A 26,555-nucleotide genomic window follows, 5' to 3' on the forward strand; every position below is an offset into this window, starting at 1 on the left:
CTATTTTACAACTTGTCTGTTATACCTTTGACTCGAGGTAAGTTCAGTGTGATTCTAAATTATCGTTGGGGGTTTGGAAATGGGTGAACCCGGCCGAGCGTGTTCGCTGAGGTGTATTGCTCTAGTTTCCTACGCCGAGCACAAAACACAGAATCCTTGCTGGCAAAGGCGCGGGAGTGAGGGCGTGCCTTTGGATAGTACCCTCAATGCGTGAGCTTTCGTGCAAACAAGGCAGTCAGCTGAGTCACGGCCACCCACGCGCCTTTGAGATTGTCTGCAGTCCAGATATTTATCAGATGGAATATAGACGCCTATCTATTCTAGAATTCGTCGGTTACTTCCGACTCGGAGCAAAAGCAGGGTGATTCTAGGTTATTGTTGGGGCTTCCTTTAACCTATACTTTTATGAGCTGAAAGAAAAAGCAAAATACTAATGCTGGGGAAAATGAAAAACGAAAGTGTACCTCAAAAGGTATTCCTACTGCGAACCAGAAAGAAACCTTGGGGGACGCTTAAGCTTCGTCTTTAAGAGTGGAACGCTACAAGAGTACCCTGAGCGGCCTAGTCAGTAGCGTGTCTGGCTTGCGACCGAATGGTCGTGGGTTCGAATCCCTCCTAAGGGAAAGTAAATTACTTATAAAGGGAGACATGTCGCGACCTTTAATTTGCAGTGCATGTCTTGTTTTAATAACTTTCATTCCAGCGTGCCATCAGGTTTCACGTGACGTCACGCTGGAATGAAAGGTTCTTTGAAATTCCCGCGCAAATCGTGTGGCTCTGACGCCATGACCCAATCGCCCGAACAGGAGTGTCGCGTTACGCATTTGACGCTGACTTTTCTGGGACACGAGCTTCTTAACGTTAGCGCGTTAAAAGAGCTCGTCTAACTGAAGATTGTAGGCTTAAAAGAAAGAAAAGAAGCATCTCTTCCGATTCATTCGTTCGATCATCTCTTTGCGCATTCGCATTCGATCATCTCTTTGCGATGTGCCCGGAACTACCCTGCTTCATCTCGGTGTAAAATACTGTTGGTATTTGGAAAAGGCTCTTACATATATAGCGTAGTATTTTCGGAAGATAAGCTTTGTAGCAGCAGTTTGTTTCAATAGAGAGTTTTGGTGAATCGATCAGGTACCTCCGATAACGATGCCCGATAACGATACGATGCATGCGCAAAAGCGTCGGCGGAGTATCTCATATCGTTACCAGAGCCATCGGAACGATCCACTGAAACTCTATCGTAAGGACGCTGTCCCGATATACCAAAGTAGGCATATGGCTTTCCTATTGGGAAGGAGGGCAGAACGTGGCGCCCCAAGCGGATAATTTTAGAACTACACGGATGGGGACAGCAAATAACGATAACTCAGCGCTCGGTTGACGCAACCGAACGCCGCGTCAGCGTTCGGCTGGTGTTCTCCGTTTGCCCGAGGTGAACTTCCTAGATAAAAGGGAGTTATCATAGACCGCGTTTCCCCCTCCGCTAAACCCTTTGCAACGAAGAAGCCGCTCAAGTTGGCATTCTCCGACGGCTGCTTTCGGGAGAGATCCTGCACTAACAATAAACGGCACATCGTTTATTGTTAGTATTTGAACTTTCACTGTGCCTTGCGCTCTACTGAAGAAGATGACGCAAACACGACGACGTGAACACGCTCCAAGGCCACTGGGCATGTCTTCAGGTCTTGTATTAGGTAAACAAACGGGTCAGAGCGCCTCCTATAGTTCGATTTCCTCGCCAATAGTTACGTGTTCCTATTCTAAAAGTAGTGTCATTCTGTTGTTTCCGGTCTCAAAATAAAGGTCACAGGAACAACGACACTCATCTAAAATAAGCAGGTGCACTGCAAGACACAGCTAATAAAAAACACCGCACCGGCGTGTATTTTTTTTTTTTGTTAATAAAATTAGTAGTTACGAGTACACGATACGTTACCGCGCCCAAGTTGGCGAATCGGACAACTCAGCTTCGACAGAGTACTTCTAATGGCAGCCTATCAGAGGGTATCCAGCAAATAGCCGCAGTCAAATCTTACAGAAATTCCCCCAACTAAAGTGACTCAGAAATAACAGGAAAAAAAACTTTTTCGGGATTAGGCTGTCAGCGGCGGATGTCAGGGATTGCGAAAAACATACTTATTAGCAGCCAAATAAGAATCGCAAGGCCGGCGATGCGACGACGTGGATAACGATTTCGCGTATCCGTCCTAGCGCGTGCTGCACGAATGGGAACTTTAGCGCACCTCCGCGCTTTCCGAGTGCTCCAAGCCGTCCTGAAATTTACCTTATTTAGGAATTTTTGATGACGCCCACCAAGCTTTCAAAGGAAAGATACGTTTAGTTTCACCAATTCTAGAATAACTACTCAATTTTAGGTAATCCTTTTGTTAATATTTTTTTTTTTAATCTATGTTGTCCGCAGTGGCTGTCTGTTTGTTTGCGAGAAGATGTTTTTTAATACTCGCACCTTTTAAGCCGAGGTCACTACTCATACATGATACCAAAAGCAGTCTGCAGACACGAGTCGCCGAAATATCCGTGGTTCGAATGCCACCTGCCAGGTTTCCTCTTTGAACTCACTGACATGCGGTATTCGATGCACGGGTCTCGCGGTGACTTGCGTTCGATTCTGTATGTAGACTGCTTTTTGTTTTTTGTTTTTGTTTTCTTTGCATGATGTATAAGCAGTGGCACCCCGGCTTTAATGAGGTATATCTCAACTTCATCTTCGGATTAAAAAAAAAAACGGTTCGCCAACGTCGGGAAAAAAGAAAATGAAAAAATGGCCGCCAAGCTGGCACATTACCTTACCACACTGTGTTGCGTGTTGATTAAGTTGACAAGAATATCAACATCTGTGAACAAGCTTTGCGTTATTCCTTCGGGATTGGCGGCCAACATAAACCCCTTATCATAATTTTATTTTTCGTTCTTGGATTTTTTTTTTCATTCAGAATAGCAAGCGCCATATAATTCTAGAATCTTTGTTTAGCCAGGAGCCCTAACCGAAGTTTACGAAGCTCGCCGACTGGAGTCTCACGACGACGACGCCGCGCTTTTCTCGCTGAAGTCCAAAAGGCGTGCTCCGCGAACTTACGGCTCCAACTTTGTGCTTGATGACACGAAACGTGTGGATAAATTACCGACAACCCGGCATTACTGAAAACTCGACTCCACGCACCAAACTCGTTGTTTAGAAAGAGGCGTATTTACCGATAAGATGAGTGGGTGCTTGCGCATGCGCAGGAACCAGTTTTTTCCGAGAACTTTCGCGCATGTTCAGCTCCCCAGTCAGCGCCACCGCCTAGCTGCGATACCATAAACATGAGTCGATAAGGAGAGACCCACAACAGTCTGCATATTAACGCGTCGCTAAAAAAAAAAAAAAAAAATGGGGGGAAGGGGGGCAATTTTAATATATACCTCTGGGTTATATGGCTGTTGTTTTTGCGCGTTGTTTTGTGTTGAGTGGAAGCCCATTAATTCCTCGGTCTAGACACCTGTCAGGAAGAATGACAGCGCGGTTGGAAAGTTCCCTGCGTTCTTTCTTTCTTACCCGCATTCTGGGAGGATACGATTGAGGCAGAATTTCAGTGAAAAACACCCATTTTATCATCGGCAGCAAAAAGGGCTCATTCAGAACAGCCCTCGACTGTACGACTGAGAGAGACGAGATCTTCTTAAAACTTCTTAAATGTTTTTAGAATCGGGGAACACACTGGCATTGTGGCGCCATCTATGCGGTGACCCTGGAACTGCATTTCACAAGAGCGAAGGTTTTGCGGGATTTCCAAGGTCAAATGTGCGTAATACCCATAGAAAGGCTCGTTTATAACAATGACAAAAGTTTTTCGAGCCAAGAAAGAAAGGATAATGCGCGAGAAATAAAAAAAAAATATGCCGGACCGCCGAGTTTACACTGCTTCCCAATAGATGGCGCCAGTGTGTTCTCTGGTTTAAGAAGTTTTAAGGAACCCAGGTTTAAGAGGTCGCAAGAGTGTGAACGGGCGTTTAAGGAACATTCGCAAAACTATGCTACGCAGCTGTGAAATGGCAGACTCTAGCAACAAAAACAAGACATTGTTGCAGCAATCATGGGGAAGCTCTGTTTCGAGGGGCGCTGCCTCGTCATGCAGTGCAAATGTTGAGAAGAATCTGTGTGTCTTAGATTCATGCGGCAACAGTTGGCAAAAACTGATGTACAGCTGCAGTCCCGTTGTGGCGCGCAACGTCTGCCGAGTTGGTTTATGCAACAGTTAACAAACAATGGAGCCCAGCGTTTGCGCAGAAATTCCTCGAAACATCTATCGTAACTTAGCGCAAAACTGTTGTGTCGTACGGTTCAAACACTTTTGGAAGGAACTGTTTGGCGACTGCATTGTAGCAGTATAAAACCAGTTTCTGAATCTGCCACGGGAACAGTTTGCTGACTGTAAAGACGGACGTTGCGATGACTGTTTGTAAACTATGTTTGAAGGCAAAAAAAAAAAAAAATCGTTACGTTGCCACGACATTTTGGAATCAAAGGGCCCGAAGCTACCGCAATATTAGTCGAATAGTACCAAAATGACAGTTCCGCACTCTCGCAAATGCAAGCGTGACGTGGTTGGAATATGCCGGCCGAGCTAGTGTTGCATCATAATGCTTCGCCTAGAGTTGGGTCTGGTCTTTTCGGGAATTTTTAGTAACTTCAGGACAGCACATATTTTGCTAGATAAAAGCAATGCTTTGGAAACTCTTGTGAGCACGAAACAGTCAACGGTGGGGCGACACAGTTGCCGCAGGGCTTTAGGAGGGGGCACTTTTGTAGTGTTACGACTGCTGCTACAATACTGTTGCGCGATTGCGACAAAAACTGTTTTTATGTTGCGCGGCTTTGTTAAGTCAACTATCACCATAACATAAATTGTTACCTGGGAGGCTGTTATATGGAATGTCGGAAGTAGTCAAAGCGTCACGCTTTCTTTTAACCAAGATATTCATACCTTCGGCCGTTCAAAGTAAGTATTGAGGAATGACATTAGTGAAGAGAAAAGGCAACATGCTTTTAAAATCCGAAACTACTTAGGTCATCACCCAGAAAAGGCGCGCCCGAAAAAGAGAGGGCATAAAAGGTGGAAGTGCAGCCCATTCTGTCAGCCATAGGGGGAGGCTCCACTTTCATGTCAGTGTTTTATTCTTCTCTGTTTGCGTATGTGCTTCCTCCATGAGGTATTTTGAAAGAACACATGACGCCTACAATGTGTGTGTAATATTAAGTGAAGGAGATGCAATACCCCTGCAACGGTGCGAGCAAAACTAAACATTTCGCAGTCTGATTCTGTGCGCTAGCTCAAGGCGACGAGAAAAATTGAAAGACGTCTACAAATCTCTGTAATGCGAAATTAGAGCGCAGCTTTTGATAGGCGGAGGGATGAGGAGGAGGAAAAGGTAGGACACTCCTTTTCCTCTGTACCCTCTCCTCCTCGTCCCCATCTCCTCCTCTCTTCCTCCCCTCCTGCTCTCCTCCTTTCCTTCTCATTCTCCTCCCCCTCCTCCTCCCTTTTTTTATCCTCCTCGGTTCCTCCCGATAAGTTTAGCGGGTTAAGTTTTCCCGCTAAACTTAGCAGTGAAATTGACGCCACCTGACCTGAACACCCATTCAGTTTCCCTTCAAAATATAGCGGGGAAATATTACCCGCGAAATTTTGCAGGGAAATATTCGCGTTAAATTTAGCGAGAAAATTTCCCCTTAAATTTAGGGTGGCGGTTACGCCGACGCGTCGGCGTAACCGCCACCCTAAATTTAAGGGGAAATTTTCTCGCTAAAGGTTAGTACCCGCTCTTAGCCGCCCGTTTCCGGATTGAGCGGCGCCACCGCGGTGGCGCCGCTCAATCCGGAAACGGGCGGCTAAGAGCGGGTACTAACCTTCTTGGTTAGTAAGCGTGTCCAACGCTCCCGGTACTGACTTCAGTCAGTAAAGGTTTAGTAACTTATGTTGCAAGCAGTCACTAACCTAGGCTTAGTAAGTACTAAAAGCTCTACTCTTAAGGTTGGTTCACACTCGTGAGTGCCACCGAGTACGACTGCAACTGCTTGCGACGCATGTGTTGTTATGACAACCGCTGCGTCGGCTCCAACAAAACGGGGTAAAAACCACGTACATTTTTAATATGAAAGCATTAACTGTCCAGCGAAGTGAAGACGCATTGTCTGTAGCAGCCAAAAACGGCACCTAAATTCCCATTGGCCGAGCGAAACGCCACCTAAATACCCTCCGGCTGAAACGTGTCATATGGCTCCATAGTAACAGCATCATCGTTGCTAAAGAGCCAGGTGAACTGCTGGCGGCGCAACGTGGAGAGGGGGGAGGGGGGGGGGGGGGGGGGGGGGCGGCCGGCATGCGCTGGCCCCACGTTACGCCCAACGTTAGGCCCATTGTTACGCTTTGAAGTCTAACCTTGTCAACTGGTACGCGCAGCTCTTGACGTGAGGGGGGACGCGGGTATGAGCTGGCCTGACGTAAGGCCTGACATTACGCTTTGAGGTCTGACGTCCCCAACAGGTGCCCGCAGCTATTGGCCTCGAGATCGACCTAGAGGTGGCGCTACGGTCGCGCTATCATCATCATCAAAGCGGGGATAGGAGAACGGCCGCCCCATAGGCTCTCCACGTTCGCGTGCAAGACGGCGTAGATTCTTGCGTTTATTTTGTCGCATACTATCGGTGGTAAAACAATTCTAGCGGAAAAGAATGCGGTACTGTTCAGTGCTTCAGTGAAGATCGAATCGTGTTGCCAGCGTGCGGCCTAAATTTATATAATCGCTTCTGTGGGTGCGTCGTCTGCTCTAGGCAGACGTTGGAAAGCATGGATCACCATGACTGGTGCCTGTCTCCGGCTGAACTGGAATATTTATGTTAAATATTTGTTTCCTTTAAAATGGGTGTATCGGTTAATCAACGTGGGAATTGAAAGAAAACAATAAATTCTCACCCAGATCACATAATACTGGTACTGTGGGCTGTGAAACCACAGCGTCTATGCTGTTTTTTAACTTCTAGCTTTTCCAGTAATATAATTATTTAGAATGAAGATAAGTTAGCGCTGTATTGGAAATTACCATGCTATTGAGTTCCTCTGCCATTTTGCTGTGCCATATTGTGGGTAGGTTTTTTGCAGTCTGAACAAATCTACTGCGTTGCGATGAGGAGGGTGTGTCTCTTCCAGTTAAGATCTGGGGGGGCTATGTTCCACAAATGTTTCGTTTCTCCTAAAAAGAAACGGAAGTGACAGAAGTGACGATATCGCGTCTTATTGGTTAGAGGCTCAAATAACGAAAGTTCCCTCCTTCGTCATTTGAGCTTCTAACCAATCAGACGTGATATCGTCACTTCTGTCACGTTTCTTTTTAGGAGAAACGAAATATTTGTCGAGCATAGCCCCCCTGCAAATTGCACGGTTGGCAGGACAACTGAAACAACTGAAACAAACTGTTCTAATGCATCTGCCGTGACTGTAATAAACGAGTGTAACCGAGCAACGTAGCAATGCTCCTGTTATTAAATGTTTCTCTCGGTAGTGTGGGTTCACCCGCTTCAATTTTCTCGGTGAGGGCCGCGGACGTCAAGAGGCCAATACTATAAATTTCTGGCTAAATAATCTTGCATTCACACGCAGTACACTCTGCAGCCCTCCAAACGACGCGCACCACGACACAGACAGCATCGGCAGCAGTGATACTCTTTTACTGATGAAGGCTAGCGAGCTTCACGAGATTTTCCGATCACCCTCCGCCCTCACCTAACGTATATCGGGACTGGGCAATCCTCGATTAACCTTCACATTATTCAAGTAACGCTTTAATTGCATTTTCTTTTGCCGGTCAATTGGAGTTTTGTGCTGGACAAAGTTAATAAGGAGTAAAAAATGACTGCTTTAATATTTTTGACGTCTTTATTTCTTTTGTGACACAGGCTTGCACGGTAAACTACTTCAGCGTGCTTGTCATTTCACCGAGGGTGATTATACCGTTTAAATAATAACTTAAAAAATACTTCTCTTTAAAAAGCTTCCCGTGCTCATATTTCTGTAGGAATCACAACGTGAAGTTTAGAATGGGAATGCAATACGCCATTTATGACATAGTAAAACCAGTACAAAAAAACGTGGTTTTAACGCCTTTCACGCAATATTACCGGCGAAAGATCAACATACGGATTTATTGATTGATTAGTCTATTAAAAGATAGCGATCAGTGGGGTAATTTTCTAATCAAACCACAGACCCACTCAACATTGAATGCTCTATGGAAGCCACGATTTGTACGAGATAACACAAATACGTGGGACCAGCGATTGTACACAAACCAACGCACTAAGATTATGGAAGCTTCCGACCTAATAATAAATCGCTTTGCTACATTTCTACGCATGGGAAACGATACAACACAACCTTTAGTATGAAGAAACGGCAACAAAAACATACAACATTTAATGAGGAATGTCAAGCTCAGCCTGAAACGGGCTTGCGTCGTCGAGATCCATGCTCTCAGCGTGCGCCCGTAGCAGACGACGCACGGCGGTATCCCCGCTTTCGCGCGTTTCCAATTTTGGCCGCACGGTGGCGATACGGTTCGATATCGAGGCACTGTACTGTATTCACTGCACTGCGGTGTGAATATAGATTTTACATTTAAATATTCTAAGCTTAAATGGTAAAACAAAATGGCTAGGTGGCGTAAGCTACCGCCCGATCCAAGGGGCTCAGCCGTATTCATCCATCCATCCATCCGAGGCGAATAGGGGGATGATGATGATGAGAGGACACGTGATTTCAGCACGGGCCGCGCCGAGCTTCGCACTCCCGGCGCCGCGACGAGCTCCTCACTCCCTTCGCTGCCTCACCGAGCGGCGCAGCAGCCACCAGCGAGCCAGGGCGGTCTGCACGGCACACCGCCGCACACCCTGCCAACGCTAAATGCGCCCGCATCTGCTCCTCTCGGCGTCGAGGAACATGGCGGCGCCTGAAGCATCTATATCGTCGTCGACCGCAGCCTCGGTAGTAGCGAAACGTCGCCGTCTACGCCATTACACCGCAGACCAACTAAGGGAGCTGAACAACGAGGATGTGACGAACGCGTCGGCCGTCTGCAAGCGGCCTTTCCTCCTCGCTAAGCAACAACATAGCGCACGTGCACTTGCCACCAACCTCCGGAAGAGGCACCCGCCATTAAATTGCTTTCTATGGTTTGAGAGGGACTCTCTCTGCAAGCTAGGCCCTCTACCCACACGCAGAGTGCGGGTGATGAAGGGGAGGCGGTTCATAAATTCGGCCCCACTGTCGTTTGGATAACTTTTTCTGAAGCTTCAACCGATAAACAACCTGCGTTTTGTGTGCGTGTTGTGTTTTAGAGCGCAGCTCTTAGGGGCCCGTTTCCGGCTTGGCAGCGACGCCGCGCCGTCGCCGTCGGCGCTAACACACGTTGCATTATGGGACCTTTCAGTAATGACGTCACACATGACGTCACTTGCGACGTCACGAGAGGAAAATTTTTTGCTAAATTTGCCGGGAAATTTTTTTGCTGAATTTAGTGGGAAAATATCACCCTCGTGATGTCACACGTGACCCTCCTTCTCCGTACCCTCCCCTCCTCATCCTCAAGAGCAGCGCTCTAATTTGGCATTGCAGAGAATTGTAAAGGTCTTTCATTTTTTTTCCTTTTTGTTTTTTCTCTGGGGTGAAATTAACTCGGCTAGCGCAATGTGTTTTTGTTCTTTGGTGATTCATCCTATGTATATGAAAATTATTGTGACTATATTTTACGCAAATCTATTTACCCTCTCCCCTGCAATAATGCGTCGGGCGCTGCAGGGTATTCTGAAATAAGCACATACTACGGTAAACATTAATTATTGATTTTTTTTTTTTGCATTGTTAGCAATTTTAATTTTATCAACGTTAGTTTAGATATATACAAAATCAACTCGTCTTTTTCCAATTGCAGTCAGACTATTGTACTTCCTGATCCATCATGAGGGCATCTGTACTCGTCATGTTGCTTCTAATGAGCGGTACGTTACACATAAACTTTGCAATCATCTTAAGAAACACAGCCGCCTGAAGAGGTCATAAAAATGCACTTCTTCGAATTTTGCAGGATTTGTAAGCCACTGCTCCAGTGACGAGTGTGAGTGTTAAAAGTTTTGAAGTGAATTTTTATAATTTTTTTTATTTGTTGCTGTGATTTTGTTGCTACATTTGTGATTCTATATAGCTTATTGCAAAAGTTCCAAAAGGGTATACACCCGAAAGACGCATTTAAAAGTACATTAAGAAATAAACGGCAATTAAACAAAAGTTTTCGAACTATACACTTTCACCAGCAATCAGGGACCTGAGTGTTTGTGTCCAGTTCTAAAATATTTTCATAAAAACGCGAAAAGTGATTGATGGATATCTCAAAGCCCGCTGGCATTGAGGAAGTGTTTAAATTGGTTTAGCCCCTATTTGTAACCGTCGTCATTACTGTAATTACAACATTACCTATAAACTCAACATTTAAAACGTCAATTACCAGATTTAAGGTTAGTATTAACCAACTTACTATGACGTGATTTCCTTAAAGGGAAACTGAAGTGGTTTTGTATATGAGGAGAAACACTTAAATTGTCTTTATATTGCCTGCAGAATCACGAATATCGAGATTTTGTTTTCATTTGGTGCACGGAAGCTGCAGAAAACCATTTTCAAATTACCGCTGAAGCCCCTCTGTCCCGGAGCGTGACGTCCTATTAGGGGCTTTCAGAATCTCCTGTTTTGCGCAACTTGAGTGCCTATAAAGCTACGCACAATCATTCTTGCTATTCACGGAAAGGAGAAAAAAAGACGTCACGACAGGTGCCAGTGCGGGGAATATACCTGGCGCTGCCCACACGAGCGGCACGCGCTTGGCGGCCGCAGTGTTCTCGTATGACGTAACAACTAGTTGGATTTTTTACGTGTTTTCTGCGTTTAGCTATACTTTCGGGGAAAACGACCGTGATATTTCGTTTCACGGGATAAAAATTCTTTAGAGTTCACCTCTAACACATTTTTTATGACCCTTTTCATCTTTCCTTTATCTCAGGTCCGCTGAGCCTGATAAACACTAGGAAAAGTCAACCGCTAAATAATTGACACCCCTCAACATTAGTAAAAAAAAATCTCGGATATAGCAGTCAAGCACCTGCACACATGATACAAAAATATTCTGCTTAAAGCTGCTCCCTCCTCATAAAGGGCATAACATAACGCGCCGAACGCACGTAATACGGCTTACCTGTAGGAATGCGAAAGCATTTTATACCCAATTCACACGGCAGCGTAAAGGTACCTTTGGCACAGGTACTTGTAGTAAAGGGAGTTGGAGATCGTAATCACACGGCGCATAAAGGTATCTTTCGCTAAGGGAGGTCTTGCTGTAAAGGGAGCTTGCCAAGCTCCCTTTACAGCTACAGGGAGGCTTCGGACCCACGAACTCAAAATAAAAATCACAGATATATAAATATATCTTGTTTAATGCATTATAACAACTTGAACATATAGAAGTAGCAAATTAAGAAATTATTGGGAACACAAATGTGATGGAATAATACATTAGCGAGGAACGGATACTCTAGCTAGTAGGTAGCAGCGGCGGCACGTGGAAAACGACGTCTGCTACGAACCCGAACGCGATGGACCACTGCGAGCTCTTTTTCAAGGTTGTAGACGAGTCGTCCGACTCTCCCGCCCAGGACCTTTTATCCTCGTCGTCGTCCATCCCTTTTGATAGCGTGACTGGCGTAACCGTGAGACTCCGTCGTGGTTCGTTTCTGCCGGGCTCTAATTATCTACTTCAGTGAGAACTTTGCGAAAAAATGGAGCTGCTAAACAGAAAAGGTCGCCCACCTCGCAACGGAAACTCGTGAACGCAGATGATTGAGGGCCAGTGTGGCCAGAAGAGTCGGACGTTTTAAAGCAAGACTCGTTTAGGTGCGCTCTTAGACTTGGAGAAATAAATAAAGTGCCGCAAAAGCAAACACAAATAATATTTAGGTTTTAAATGTGATATTCCACACACAATTTCTCGAAATCAAACCGATTTTGAGAAATAATAGTTTATCATGTGATCCTCTCGTGGTTTAGCAGGAATGCAATCGAAATCAAGTGCTCCGTTTATTTATCGTGTAATCAAGAACGCCTGTTACTACAGGTATGGTGCTTGGAACGCGTCTCCGACTGGTGTGTTTACCGCGTCCAAAAAAGTGGTCCCTCGATTTCCGCCTGATGACGTCATAGAAGTGTCATGCTGTCGCCGGCCGCGATCCTGGCGGCGTCCCAAGAGTTGTGGTGTATGTGGCAGACGCCTGTTCTGCTGCAGGTCGCTCTCCACTGTGACAGTTCACGGAAGCTTGAGCAGCCGGAAGGTGGGACACCTGGGACGCCGTGACGACAGCGGCACTTACGTTCGCTCGTGCTTTTCGCCAGCATTTCTGCGGCCAACCGCCAGGATCGCGACAGGCAACAGCATGACACTACGACGTCTGTGACGTCATTTGTTGCCACTTCGGGACCCCTTTTGATGTATGGGCAGCATAGGACACTAAACACACCAGTCGGAGACGCGTTCCAGGCACCATACTACAGAAACGTTCAGCTAAGGGACCTAAGCTAAAGGTACCTTTGCGCTGCCGCGTGAATTGGGTATTAAGGCCCATACGCACATTCGCGTTTGAGCGCGGTGCGTTCCGTAGCGGCAAGCGGACGCGTTGCGTTGCGAAGACCGCTTGCGCCAAGCTTGTACGCACAGTTGCGTTGACACGCAGTCAACCACAGTCAAGAGCCAATAAGAACGCGCTATCGTCGCTAGTGGCTCACCAATAGTAAGCGAAATCCAAGGCAACATGGCGGCGCACGGCGACGGCGTCGGTGTTCGATCTTGGGACAATCTCGCCGACTTCCCCGACGTTTTGTCAGGCTTGAACCATTGCAGCCTTGGAAAATACAGTCCCCACCGCTCCCCAAAACGAAAAAGCAAGCACTGCGAACGGCGAACCGGATACGTCTCGCCGAGTCGGCCGGGTGGGGCGAGCGAACACGTCATCCCCTCTCCTCTTTCGACTTCTGATTGGTCGAACGCACCCGAACGCACCGCAACGCTTCGGAAAGTTGAGCGAGTCTCTACTCGCTTGCGTCGCGCTACCGAGCGTTGCGGGAAGGCGCGCGTCGCTGTGCAAGCGACCGCGCCTGGCCGCAAGGACTCCGCAACGCACTCAAACGCGTTCAAACGCGAATGTGCGTATGGCCCTTAAATCCCGCGGGTGAATTGTTTTCGCTTCATTTTATGTTTCCCCAGGTAACATGAAGCACCCCACAGTGCAGGCGCGGCGCCCTCGCCATCTTCACGGCTTCTGTGACGATGCATCTGCGTTGCTGTGCTTTTCTTTGTGTTTTATTTCTGAGGCGCGTCCGTTTTAACCTTGAGCGGTGCGTGCTTGATGTCGTATTTTGATGGTCATATTTCGGGCACAACACCGAAGCCTTTTCGCGTAATCAGACATATCGCGCTTTCGCCTTAAAAAGACCAACCATCGACACTTATATTCTTTCAGTGATGGAGGCCATTGCCAACAGCCCCGGTTGCCCAGGAAATCCTTTTGGCTGTGTCATGGGCTGCACTTTCGATACATTCCACACAGGCAAATGCGTAGGTGAAGGTGGCAGAACATGCAAATGTAAATACAAATTTCAATTACTCACAAAATCAATTATTTCTGCATATTCTTTGGTTTATTAACTAATTAAAGAGATTAGACTGAGCATGCCGAGTGTGTGAATTGTAGGTGTGTATCATAAAAGTCAAAGTGCATCCCACAAAGGCCGCGGTGCGCTCTCTGTCCCAGTGAGATACAGGCACGCCTCACGCAATGAGGCTTACACCAGTGCAAGCCATTACAGCGAGCGTTCACATAAAAAAACCTACAGGGTGGGAAATCGAACTCAACCCGAACGTCAAGGGACTATGCAGCGATATTAACGTTGAAACAATTCGCGGCCTGAGATTTTAACCTACATTCCTTGCCCTAATAAAACACCTTACTTTTCAAAGAATAGTCGCGATTCCCCTAAGTAATTGGAAATTTTAAAACTGTCTTTTTCCGGCCTGCAGCCGCACGGCGGTCGTCATCGAACCTAGATGGCGCGACCGGCGTGACGTTGGCGCGTGGCGTGACTAAGGGTGTCGCGAACTTTTGTCAGACCGGATTTTTAGGTCGAACTTTCGGGGGTTTTCACCAGACTCGACCGGTTCGACTTTGCGGACACTGTGGCCAGACCTTGATACACGCATGTCTAGGTTTGGAGAATTTATTTGTATGCAAAGGGTTATTTTATTTATGAACAGTTGGATTTAAAACCAACCATTTTTGATCACTGAAGAGGTTAATAACTTAATTTTTTTGTACTGTACTAACTGAAATAACCAATCAGCGGTGCCCTTAAAGGGCAACTCCGCTCAATTTTTGCTAGTGAGAAAACACTGTAATTCTATTCAGTATAATCTAGAAAGGCTACAAGTAAAATATTGGAATTGAATTCCGTCTAAAAAAGGTGTACAAGCGCGAAAATAACAATATCGGCTAACTATAGCGGGAACGTGCAGCGCAGCCAACACTGCACTTCCGCCGATCTGCTTCCGCCGCTTCCACCGTCAGTGACGTCTATAGCATGCGCAGGTGTTTTCTTCGTTTTTTCGTTTCGACGTTCAGATCCCACAGGCGGCGCCACGCTCGCCGCCTCCGGCGGTCACTCTGCCCTCTGACTCTACCAACTATTGTGACTCCACCTACCCTACCTCGGAGGCGGTGTCCACGTGATCTGCGAGCGAACGCGGAGACTCCGGTTGCGTCTTTGCCGTTATGCTGGTTGTGCCGTGTTCATCTTTCGTTGTTTCGTGTTTTATTTAGGCAAGAGGCGCGTAGATTTGTTCCTGGTGTGCCTTTGCAATGGCTGGTAGAAAGCGCAAAGGCAGAGGCTCACGTTGTTGTGTCGCTGGCTGCCCGAACTACCAGCTAAACAGCCCAGGAGTCCTCTCTTCCACAGGTTTCCTGGCGACATTGAACGGCGGAAACTTTGGACGGACGCCCTGTACTTATGGGACCCCGAGAAGCCCTTGTCGCCAACTGCCAGGATATTGATCTGTTCCGATCACTTCTTGCCCGAATGTTACGAGCGAAATATGCGCGTGTTAGCTGACTGTGGCTTCTCGACGAAGTACGCGAAGCTGAAGCCGGACGCGTGCCGTCGATCTTCGCACGCGGCACAGCTTCCCCGACAGCAGACGGCTCAGCGGTGGCTCCATCATGTTCAGATCTCGACAGCCAGGAAATTGAGTGGCTAACGCGATTTTACGTCGGCAACATATGCAATCAAATATTACTCCAGCACATCGCAATGGCATAGACAAGTGTTGAGCAATTGCTCATGCAACCAGAACTCGTTTTCACTACGCGATCGCGGGCTTTCAAGATGTATCTTTCTCGCGGGGCAATGTTAACACGATGTACGATGCGTACGTTCACTGTCTCCTGACAGACTGGCAGTCGCTCATACGCAACAACCCAGTCGTTTCTATCGGAGGGTTGCATGGGTTCATATACACGGGGGCTATTGGAACTACGTAATCGGAATTTAGAACAACGAACAGAAGCCACAGATGCTGACTACGTTGCAACAGTTCTTCCTCAGACCCGTTCAGGTTAGAAATACAGCTCTCCCAGCGTGCAAGCGCCTGCAGCGTGCACGAGAACGTAGCGTTGACAAGCTTGTGATTGCACTGGTTTTCCCGCATAAAATAAGATATGACGGCGGCTACAAGCCCAGCTTGCATCTACTACAATTGCGTACAAAATATACCTTGGCAAGAACTTGCCTCGTTGTGTGTTTCGGTTCACAACGGAAATGAAGCGGGAGCCGTCCTGTGCAGCCGATGCGATGCAGACGACGTGTGTGCAGCGCCTGTCCATGCGGAAGGCCACGTGACCCTTTGTATCCCACGTGGTGTGTGCATGCTCTCGACGTCGACCGTAGACGCTGTCGATAGTGTTGCCCATCCTTGCCGAAGTTTCGGTTTCGTTTTGCGATTTTGCTTCTTTCAAGATTACTCGGAAATTAATTTACTTTTCGGGGAAAAGAGTATGCAGGGTCGTTTATGAGTGCTTTGCAAGGTAACATCATCCACTAACTCCAAATTTTCAAAATTGAGCGGAGTTGCCCTTTAATTCATCCCTTAGCCATTACCATCCAATCCGAAGCCAACTGGCCAGCCTGTCACGCATGCGCACACGGGTCGAACCTCAATACAAGGTTCGTCGAAATTTCCACAAAAAGGTCGAACCTGGTCGAACTCGAACCTCGGCCTGTTCGCGACACCCCTAGGCGTGACATTCGCGTGCTGTAGGCGGGACGTAAAATGTGTATCGTGTAAAATAATGGCAAGTTGTGCAAGTACTTGATAAACATAAAACTTACTTTTAGTAATCTTGTCGTGCCGACATAAACAAGTGTGTCGAAAGCATCGCGTCATCCACAAAATTTTATTATCCGCAGTTTTTGAGGCGTCAACTACCGGAAGTCAACAAAACCGTCTCTGCTCTGCGGCCAACGTTATTAGGGAGTTTTAGCGAGTCGTTTTTCAAGCGCACGGTTCCGAAATCACGAACGGTACAGCTGGTCCGTTCCGTGAAACCGTATGCCAAATTTGACATACTTTAGCGAATCGTGAAAGTGGCGCGACCGTGTAAACGATGATGATGATAGGGCTTAACGGTGGCACCATCTTCAAGTAAGCATGTGAAACATTCTGCAACGTGTAAATCCGTGGGGACGGTGGCGGACACCGTGGTGGCAGCTCTTTCCGGCGTACGACTGATGTAAACAAGACGGCCGATGTAACATTTGCCGGTCGGAATTTCAAGAACTGCGAAGCTAGATAGAGTAAAACGTGTCTGAACGACTGTAAAGGTATGTGGTGTGTCTCTGTCATCTTGAAGTTGAACGATCGTTCACGTTGTGTGCCGTCGAACCAAATCATTTCGTCTGCTCGCGGTCGCCACGGCAGCTAGTCTGCCCGCACATCGCAAAAATTTACTAGCATGCGCAGTTTACAGCATTCACGATCCCTTACCATGGTGAGCAGTCCTCGAAATGATTTGGTTTAACCTCTCAGATGAAGCAGGCTAACAGGACGGCAAATCGCCTCCCGCTATCCTAAGCCTAACACTCGGCTGGGTCGGCGAAGGCGGTCGCCGAACCGACCGCCATCTTTTTTTACCCGAGTCGTGAACGGTGCTGGCTGCGTTGTGGTGACGACTCCAGCGGCCGGAATGGGAGAAACGAGCGAGAAGAGCCTCCCGACTCGCCGAACGACTCGCGCGCGCATGCGCAGTAGCGTCGCGGATGCGTTCGAGGGCGAACCGTTTGTGTGGAAACGACCTGCTAAAACTCCCTATTAGATTAGCTCAGTTACGGAACTGCTCATAGGCGCTGCCCCCCTCACTCACCACGACTCGCCAAGCGTCGCTCGACGCGCCACCGGACGGCTGCTTTGGTAACTGCAGCGTATTCTATGGGAATCGGGCCCGGTGAAATCGGGTCGGGATCGCGGGGATCGCTACGTACGTTTCGAAGCACGGCGTCTAGATGGCGCTTCATCTCTGCTCTTTGGAACGCACAGTTATGAAACGAAAATCTAGATGGCGCTTCGAACGACACTTGGCGGAGTGAAGTGAGTGAGGGGGGTACCCCCTTCCGCTTGAGTTCCACAACTGGGGTAATCTAGTAACGTTGTCTGCGGCTGTGCCTGGCGTGTGGAACGAGCAAAGAAGATGCCTGCACTTTTGTTGCTTTCGTTTTCCAGTCTTTAGTTTGACTGCGTTCCACCGCTGCGAACGTCGGCAATGCCAACCGGGCGTGGGGTGTTCCGTTGTCTCTGAAACGTTCTTCGGGCAGCCTTCAGCTCCGGGATCGGGGAAGAATCATCGGATTTCACATTTTACCCCGTGATTAACCTCTCCGATCTGAGCGGTGTAGAGATTGGAAGAAGGGACCCCGGACAGGTAGAGCTCTGCGTCTGCTCAGATCACTCCGACGGCAAGGGCAACAACCGTCTCACAAGAAGTGTGTTTCGCGATGCTGGGAAGATCACGAAAGAGGCCCATCTGAGCCCGAAGTGCTTAATTTCATGATTTCATTTGCCCCTCACCGAGTCGTCGCACTCATCGACGCCGCGCTCCCGTTTCGTCGGGGTGGTCTAGTAGGGAACGAGTCTAGCGAACTCACTAAGAAAGAGCATCACTCCAATACGCCATCTTGGTCACGGGAGGATGAAAGCAAAGGATGGAAAAAGAGTTTAGTCTCCCTGCAGCGAAACCGGTGAAACTTTCTGTGAAACCGGAAACCTGCCTCCCCTCTTCACGACCCAATTACGTGACAGTCACATTACCTGGAACGCGGTGTACGAGTTAAAAATGTCCGGGGGTGAGCTGCATGGGCAACATGATTCGATTTAATTGTATTTGGTAATAAAAAAAACTATAGCCCGCATTAAGAAACGTGTGGCGCCATAATGCTGGTCTTAGGGCGCCACAATACTGATGCACGGTGGGTAATGTCGCCACCTTAGGAATATATATATTGTAAGAAAATGCAAAACACGCAATATTTAAAAGCAAATCAATGATCACCAAATCGGCCCGAGTTGATAAAGCTGAAAATTCGATGGCATGTCTTCTGGCCTTTTGTCTCTGGGGTCATCGTCGCTCTGCGGAAGTTCAGCCCACGCGTGCAGAAAATTTAGATTTGAAGGAGACTGAGACGCTTTCGGCAGAGGAGACCAACGTAGTGTTTTCTACGTCGAGCTTCGGCGCGGTGTTTAAAACTGAAAACACTGTCCGAGCACTCCCTGTGGTCGTTGAATGCCTCAGGAACAGGCACCGTACACAGCCATATGCCTTAGCTGATAATCTCAGAAGGACGAAGGATCTACGAGTGCAGGGGTGACGTAAATTTAATTGTAAATTATTGTATATATTTCTACCGTAAGTCGTGCATGTTTAAGGTGCTCTATATTTTTGAGCCATGGAAAGGGTAGTAATTCTTGGCATAAAGCGTTTCAGAAAAAGTTAAGGTTTCAATTTTGTTCTTTTCTTGTTTTTGGTTTTTGTTTTTTAACGGGCGGAGATTTTAGTGTTTTATTCTGCAGAGCGACATACCTTTCTTTTCAAAATTATGCATGTAATAAATTTGTTTTTGCTTTGTTTAAGGGTTGGCACTTGGCAGACAATGAACCATTTAAATTTGTCTGTTCACGCACTTGTTTCACTTCAAAAGCTATGGAATCAATGCTCCGAGAATCTGAGGGAGAGGAGGCAACAAGAGCGTGTGGGGACGTCAGAATGCCGAGCTCTGGTTGGAATCATTAAAAGTTGGGCCTAAAACTAGCTGCCTTTGTCTCCAATGGACTTGTCGAAAGATTTCGAATGCGAGATCCCAACGCCTGACGCCGGCGTCCCGCGTCATAACCCGTTCGACGAGTGCCGTGGAGACAGAGGCAGCTAGCTTTAGGTCTACCCACTGACCTAACCAACCAGAGCTCTGCATTCTGACGTCCTCATGTACTCCCGTCTCCTCCTCTCCCTCACTCTCTCGGCGCACAATTTTCATACATGAGGGGCAGACCGAGGAAGAATTGATGGCAGCGATTTGTTAGGACGTTTATTCTCCAAAATGGATTTCTCGCTGCAAACTCAATAGCCACTGACGCTTGAGAAACCAGGGACTTGACGAGTTCCCACAGTCTTTCCATGGCTCCACAGCAAATCAGACTTCGGCACTGGCCGATAATCACGTCAGAAAACAAAGCAGGAAGCACTGAGCGTCAACATAATAAACCACGTCCGGCATGTCTTAACATCGCAGTGCCTATAGCATTTCACGAAATGCCGCCTTTGAGTTCACTCTGGTGCAGAACACGGAGACCGCAAACGACGTCGAACAATACAGGGATTCGATAGTATGGCGTTGCTGAGAATACTTTTAGTCCACAAAAGCCAATTTGTGCAGGGGTGATGAACTTGGCGTTCCACCTGCCCATGGTCCCTGGGGAGGCGCGCTCTTTGCGCGTCAATAACCTTGTCAGCGGCGTCATTCCCTCATACCAACTGATCTCAATGACAATTGCTGGATCGCGTTTGCCCGCTCCGCTAATGCGGTCACTGGCGGCCATCTTTTTGGTAGAGTTATATCACCTCTAGCCACACAATAGTAGTATGGTGGCGCAATCTACCGCCCGTTAGATTGCTGGTGCAGCGTGCCGCCACAATCATCCATCCATGCCAGACAGCGTTATGGCAGTTGTGGTTGCAGGCTGCCGTAAAAACGGCCGTGGGTGATATTTCGTGCTCGTTTGAAATTGTTCAACGAAACATATTGTTGAAACCCGTCGTGAACGGTAGTCCGATCTTTGAGGACCCGGCGAAAGTTTCACGAAATCGTAGCACCGGGGAAAAGCAGCACAGCTCACAGCGAAAGAGGATTTGGGCGATGGCGGGGCGCACACACGCTTTTGCATATCTTCGGCTCCTCGTGTCTCGTAGCACTAGCAGCACTAGTGCGCCTTCGGCAAAGGGGCCCCCCGCCATCGATAGACCACGAACATCTGCTGGCACTCCTGTGGACAACAGCAGGTTTGTCAAGCCCCGCTGCCGGCTATTACCTGGCTCTATGGACCGTCAGCCGTTTCTCACTGGCTCCTTCTCATCGCCGGGGACGTGCCCCCCCCCCCCCCCCCCCCCCCAATCCCGGCGCGCGGCCCACCTGCCCCTGCTGTTCCCGCTCGGTGCATGATAATGTGCCGGCATTGCAATGTGACGGGTGCAATGCAAGGCACCACCGCAAATGTGAGGAAGTGCCTTCCAGAATGCATCGACGCCTCTCCTCAACAAGATCGGAGTGGTTCTTTGCTGCATGACATATCTCCAGAGTTGAAGAAACATCAAGCGCCATGCCGCGAATAAGCACCTCCGCGGTGCGATTATGTGTTGACAGGTGGTGGTGTGATATCGGTGTTGGTGAAGTTTTGTGCTCCCGAATGCTTATATACGGATCAAGAGACGCCGTGGATGTGCTCGCGATCATTTGGGGGATTCTTGCGAGTTACTGCTAATCATGAGCAATGTTCTTTTTACTTTACCGTTGTGACTTCCACGGGCCGCCAAAAAAAAAAAAAATCGGAACAAAAGTTTTGATGGGTTTTGAGATAGATGCGAGTCGTTTCGACGGAAAATAGTAGGGTGCGAACTTTTCGTTCTGGCAATGTTACCCGGCCGAGCCACCGAATCACATCCAAAACAAGGGGGTCCGCCTTAGGGTCCGGAAGGCTAGCCTTATAGTTCAATAAGGTGCAGGAGTCTTTTTTTTGTGAATGTGGAATTGTTTTATCAGTTGCTTATTGGGTGGGGGGTCAGGGCAGGCAGGAACAAGCACCAACTCAAAGTATAACTGTATATAAATTGTTTAATTGATTTTAACGAACAATACAAACAGCTGAACCAATAAATGACAATGTATAGAGTGCGATCACTTATCGCATGTAGTTTGAACAGAATAAATAAAGTAGATAAAATCTTGACTAGACTTCCCACTGGCCCAGTAAACTCAGAGTGCGCAACAGAATAAATAAAGTAAATAAAATCTAGACTAAACTTCTCACTGGCCCAGTAAAATCACAGTGCGCAAGTTCTTTGACCTGATCCTTGGACCCACACTCTGCTCTGTTAATCGCCTCGCTTGGTGGTGTACCCTGATCTTCAGGTAGCATGAGGCCGTGTGCTTGGTCAGTCTAATGACATGGTTGTTGTCTGGTTCGGTGTCATACATGTGGTCATCAAGGTCTTTGAAGACCTGGGTCCTCTCTTCAGCAAGGTTGTGAAGAACCGCACATACAATGGCAGCTTCCAGGCGTGGTTGCTGAACCAGACCCTTGGAGGCGTTGTTGCCAGGTTCCAGTCTCCTGACACACTTCTTTGCACTTTTGCAGATGACCTGCATACTAGATGAGGGCACGAGCAGTACGCCACGGTCTTTCCTTCTCAGGAGCTGGCCACCAGTTCCGCCTTGCTCTTGCAGGACAGCGAGGCAGTGTGGGCAGGCTACCATTTTTCGCAACATGCAGAAAACATAGCCGGTGATGTACTCCACGACATTCTCCACATACAAGGACAGAGTCGTAGCGTTTGGAATGTAAACATAGTCGTGGTCTCTTCCCCGGGTGAGATCACCAAGCCCAAGCGACGAGCTACTGCATAGTCCTCCAGGGTTTCTTCATGGTTAGAGCCATCACGGTGGGCTGCCTTCGTGCTCACATGCAATATGCTGGTCCCATCCTGCACAGTGGAGTTGCCCTTCACCTGTTGCACCTCATGGCGCACAAGGGGCCTCTTGTAAGCGGCCCTAAACTGCAGAGCCGTGGGATTGTTGTTCCAGCCTCCCTTGCTCCTAATGGCACCAAAAAAAAGTTCAAGGTGATCCTGGCTGCACTCGTAGGTGAGCAGGTACAGTCGGGGACAAAAGTCTCCAGGACACGCGAGCTGCGACTGAAACGCATTGTTCTGCCATCTGCCGGCGGGTCACCTGGTTTCGAGATCACAGAAAAGCGCATGCGCGTCCTACTGTGCGTGCCAACATGTGCGCTTTCGCGCTCTTCTGCGGCGCGGCGCCTAACTCGGAATCGGGCGCGGGGTACCGCCTCGGAGATAGCGCTTACTGACATGGCACCTATAAAGCAAGAAGTCACGGCAGCTCAACTGAGCGATAAAATCAACTGGTTATAAAGCAAGGTGCGCTGACATGGCGAAATGCGGCGCAATGCCCAAGGTGGTATCTCGTGTTTCGGAATGTGTAGCACACGCTCGTAAGCCGCCAGCGCTATCTCCGAGGTGGTACCACGCGCCCGATTCCGAGTTAGGCACTGTGCCGCAGAAGAGCGGGAAAACACACACGTTTTCAGGCAGAGTAGGACGCGCATGCGCTTTTGTGTGATCTTGAAACCAGGCGACCCGCCGGCATATGGCAGAGCAATGCGTTTCAGCCACAGCTCGTGTGTCCTGGAGACTTTTGTCCCCGACTGTACCTCATGAGCGGTTCTGGCCCGCCCAGCAGTGTCTCGCAGAGGCCTTCAAAGGTTTTCATGACCACAAGAAATCCTACGAAGGCAGTCTTCCTTATGGTGAGATAGAGCAGCTGACCTCGAACGTCTTTCAAGCCAAGAATGTACCTGGCTGCTTCTTCAAATGAGGGCTTCCATAGGTGCTGTCTACTCATCTTCAAGGGCGCTTTAAAGTTCTTGGCCAGAGGACTCCTTGAATTCATCATGTCAAACAGCTTGTCGAAGATCCTGATGAACTTCACGGTTGCCTCACTGTCGGCGAAGGTTTGGTCCTTGAGATCAATGTTGCAAAATTCTAAGGCATCAGCAACGCTTGAACTGATCGATTGAGCTGCAAGATTCACCTTCCTTTTTTGACGGTCCCACTCCATGTGGGCTGGTCGCAGCTTGTTGCCTGCCCTCAGACCTTGTTCCTCTTGAAGTTTGTTCAGTTGCTCTATGTACAACCACCTGATGGAGCGTCCATCGGGATCCTTGATTACTTGAAGGGATGCTAGTGCATTACGCAGCAGCTTGAGCATGTGGCAAATGTCCATTAGAGTGAAGACTTTCTGGCCGCTGGTGGCAGGATGTGGAAACCAGGGCCTCATTTCTTCCGGGCCTTCCAGCTCAGCCCCGAGGGTTCTGAACATAGTCCAGTTGGAGTGGAGCCCGTCACATGTCAAGCAGCAAACAATGACACCGATGTCATGAAGCTTCATTAGGCAAATGTTTACTGAGTTGGCCTTCTCTGCTCAACTCATTCCATGAACCAGGAAGTACCCGCAGGGTACCTTCCAGTGGTCGTTTAGAGCCACAACCATCAGCACAAGAGCTTCAGTGGCTTGAGGGAGAACATCCTTACGGGTGTTGCTGCTGTCCTCTGCACCGCCGTCACAGTTGTCCTCTGCAATCCCGACGTCTACAAATCCTCTCATATTTTTCCCATCCCACTACATGTGCTTTCGGATGCTCATCTCATCCATGAGCAGGGCACAGATGACTTTGTTGCCTTTCTTTTTATTTTCTCTAACAGTGAGCTGCAGAGATTCGAACGCTTCAGCGGTAAACCCAGGCTCGGCATCAATTGAGCTGTATTATGACCGGAATAAGACGAGTGGGGAAGTGCCAGCTGGAAGGTGTTGGTCGAATAGAACTGCATCGTAAGAGCGAAACATCTTAGCTCCGGAGGGTACTTTTCTCTAGTCACCTTCCCCTTGCTGTTTTTCAACATTCGCAGACAGAGTTCCAGTGTGGTACTTGAAAATGTCCGACGAAGAACATTGGTAGCGTCGTAGCTTATGAGCTGCTGCCTCTGGAAGTCCTGGAGGATTTCTTCCACCTGGGAGACCTTTTGCTTCAACCGCCTTGTAACTTCCTGCGAGTACTTTAGTATTTTTTGTAGAGCCTCGATATGACAAACAATGTCTTCCATCTTCTGCTTTAAGCTGTGTGGACTTCGCACGGCATAGGAGTGCTCCGATGTCGACGTTGATGGTTGTACGACGAGGGTGTCGCATGCCGTACCACTAGTGCCAGCACCTTCCTCATTTCCGGTTGCACTTGCAGTTTTCCTTGGCCGCCCTTTGGCTTGAGTTTGCTGAGAAAACATCAAACAACGGATAGGTTTTGTGATTACAACATCTTTGAGATTGCATGCATGTTTTGTGTTCTATTCTGGTGAAGAAAGCAGATATTTCAATTTGGAATATTTGTGGAAAAATCACATGTTAGCAATAGCAAGTGTGTGAGGAGACTGGAGCCCGGCAACAACGCCTTCAAGAGACTGGTTCAGCAACCACGCCTGGAAGCTGCCATTGTATATGCGGTTCTTCACAACCTTGCTGAAGAGAGGACCCAGGCAGGGGTTTCCCCAAGAATTGAAATTAGGGGGGTGTCTAAATTTTAAGGGAGGTGGAGGGGATTGGGGGGGGGGGGGGAGGGGCACATTGATAATAGAGGAGTCATTGCAAATTTAGGGGGTGCCTTCAAAAAAATAAAAGGGGTGTACACCCCCCTTCCCTTACCGCTCATTCACACTGGAAGCGGATCTGCGTTCGCAAAGTGGTTGCGAACGCGATTGTATAAAGATCCAGTACAATTGCTCGCGCAATCGATGACATCAAGTGTGCGTGCAATTGTACTGGATCTTTATACAACCGCATTCGCAACCGCTTTGCGAACGCGGATCCGCTTCCAGTGTGAATGAGCGGTTGGGGGTTGTGTAGGGAAATCGCTGGAACCAGGTCTTCAGAGGCCTCGATGACCACTTGTTCGACTTCGAACCAGATAACAACCATGTCGTTGGACTGACCGAGCTCACGGCCTCATGCTACTTGAAGATGAGGCTACACCACCAAGCGAGGCGATTAACAGAACAGAGTGTGGGTCCAAAGACTGGGTTAAAGAACCTACGCACTGTGATTTTACTTTGCCAGTGAGAAGTCTAGTCAAGATTTTATTTACTTTATTTGTTCTGCTTGAATTACACACGATAAGGTATAATATAATTATAATTTACTCCTTTAGCGGTTTGTATTGTTCATTAAGACCAATTAAACAATTTATACACGGTTATAATTTGAGCTGGTGCTTGTTCCTGCCTGCCCTAACCCCCCGCCGTATAAACGACTGATAAAACAATTCTACATTCAAAGAAAAAGAGTCCTATTTTATTGCATTTGTCCCTTGTATTTGTCCCTCTGTCGTCTTAGGTGGGAAGCAGCTGGCACCAATTTCGATATATAACGACCGGGTAATTTTTACGCTTGACAGCCAATCAAGCTCCTCTTTGGAGGTCGAGATTCAGAGACCATCCTTATTAACTGGACAGTTCAACTATACAAAGGATCATGGCATATGTCATTATCTTTGAAAGAAACTCTTTAATATATCACTTGATTTTTGGACTTGGAGAAAAACTCCCCATATATGGTGTGGAACCAACAAGAACTGAAGGAGAGCCCTCTAGTATAAGTGATGGGCTCAGCGAGTACACACAATAGCTGAACAATTAAGTAATGCATTCATTAATACATCTGCTTATTGTGCTGAATCAGCACACTGTACTCCTGTTTGTTTGAGTATTTTTTTCCTGTGAGTAAACATGAATGTTTTGATGACATACAAACCTCAAATCTCCCACTGAATTAGTGACTTTCTGCGACTAAGTTCGTGTCACATGAAAGCTCTTTTTGCTCCGTGCTGGAGTATGCAGATGCAGTATGAGATCCATGGTCACAAATGACCATTGATGTGTTAGACAATGTTGAAAAAAAGCCCTTTGATTCATCTACAACTGATATAACAGGTGGTCATCCATAATGAAGCCGTACCAGAGACAGACTAAAATT

Source organism: Ixodes scapularis, unplaced genomic scaffold (genome assembly GCF_016920785.2).
Source record: "Ixodes scapularis isolate PalLabHiFi unplaced genomic scaffold, ASM1692078v2 PGA_scaffold3__209_contigs__length_174095766, whole genome shotgun sequence".
NCBI lineage: Eukaryota > Metazoa > Arthropoda > Arachnida > Ixodida > Ixodidae > Ixodes > Ixodes scapularis.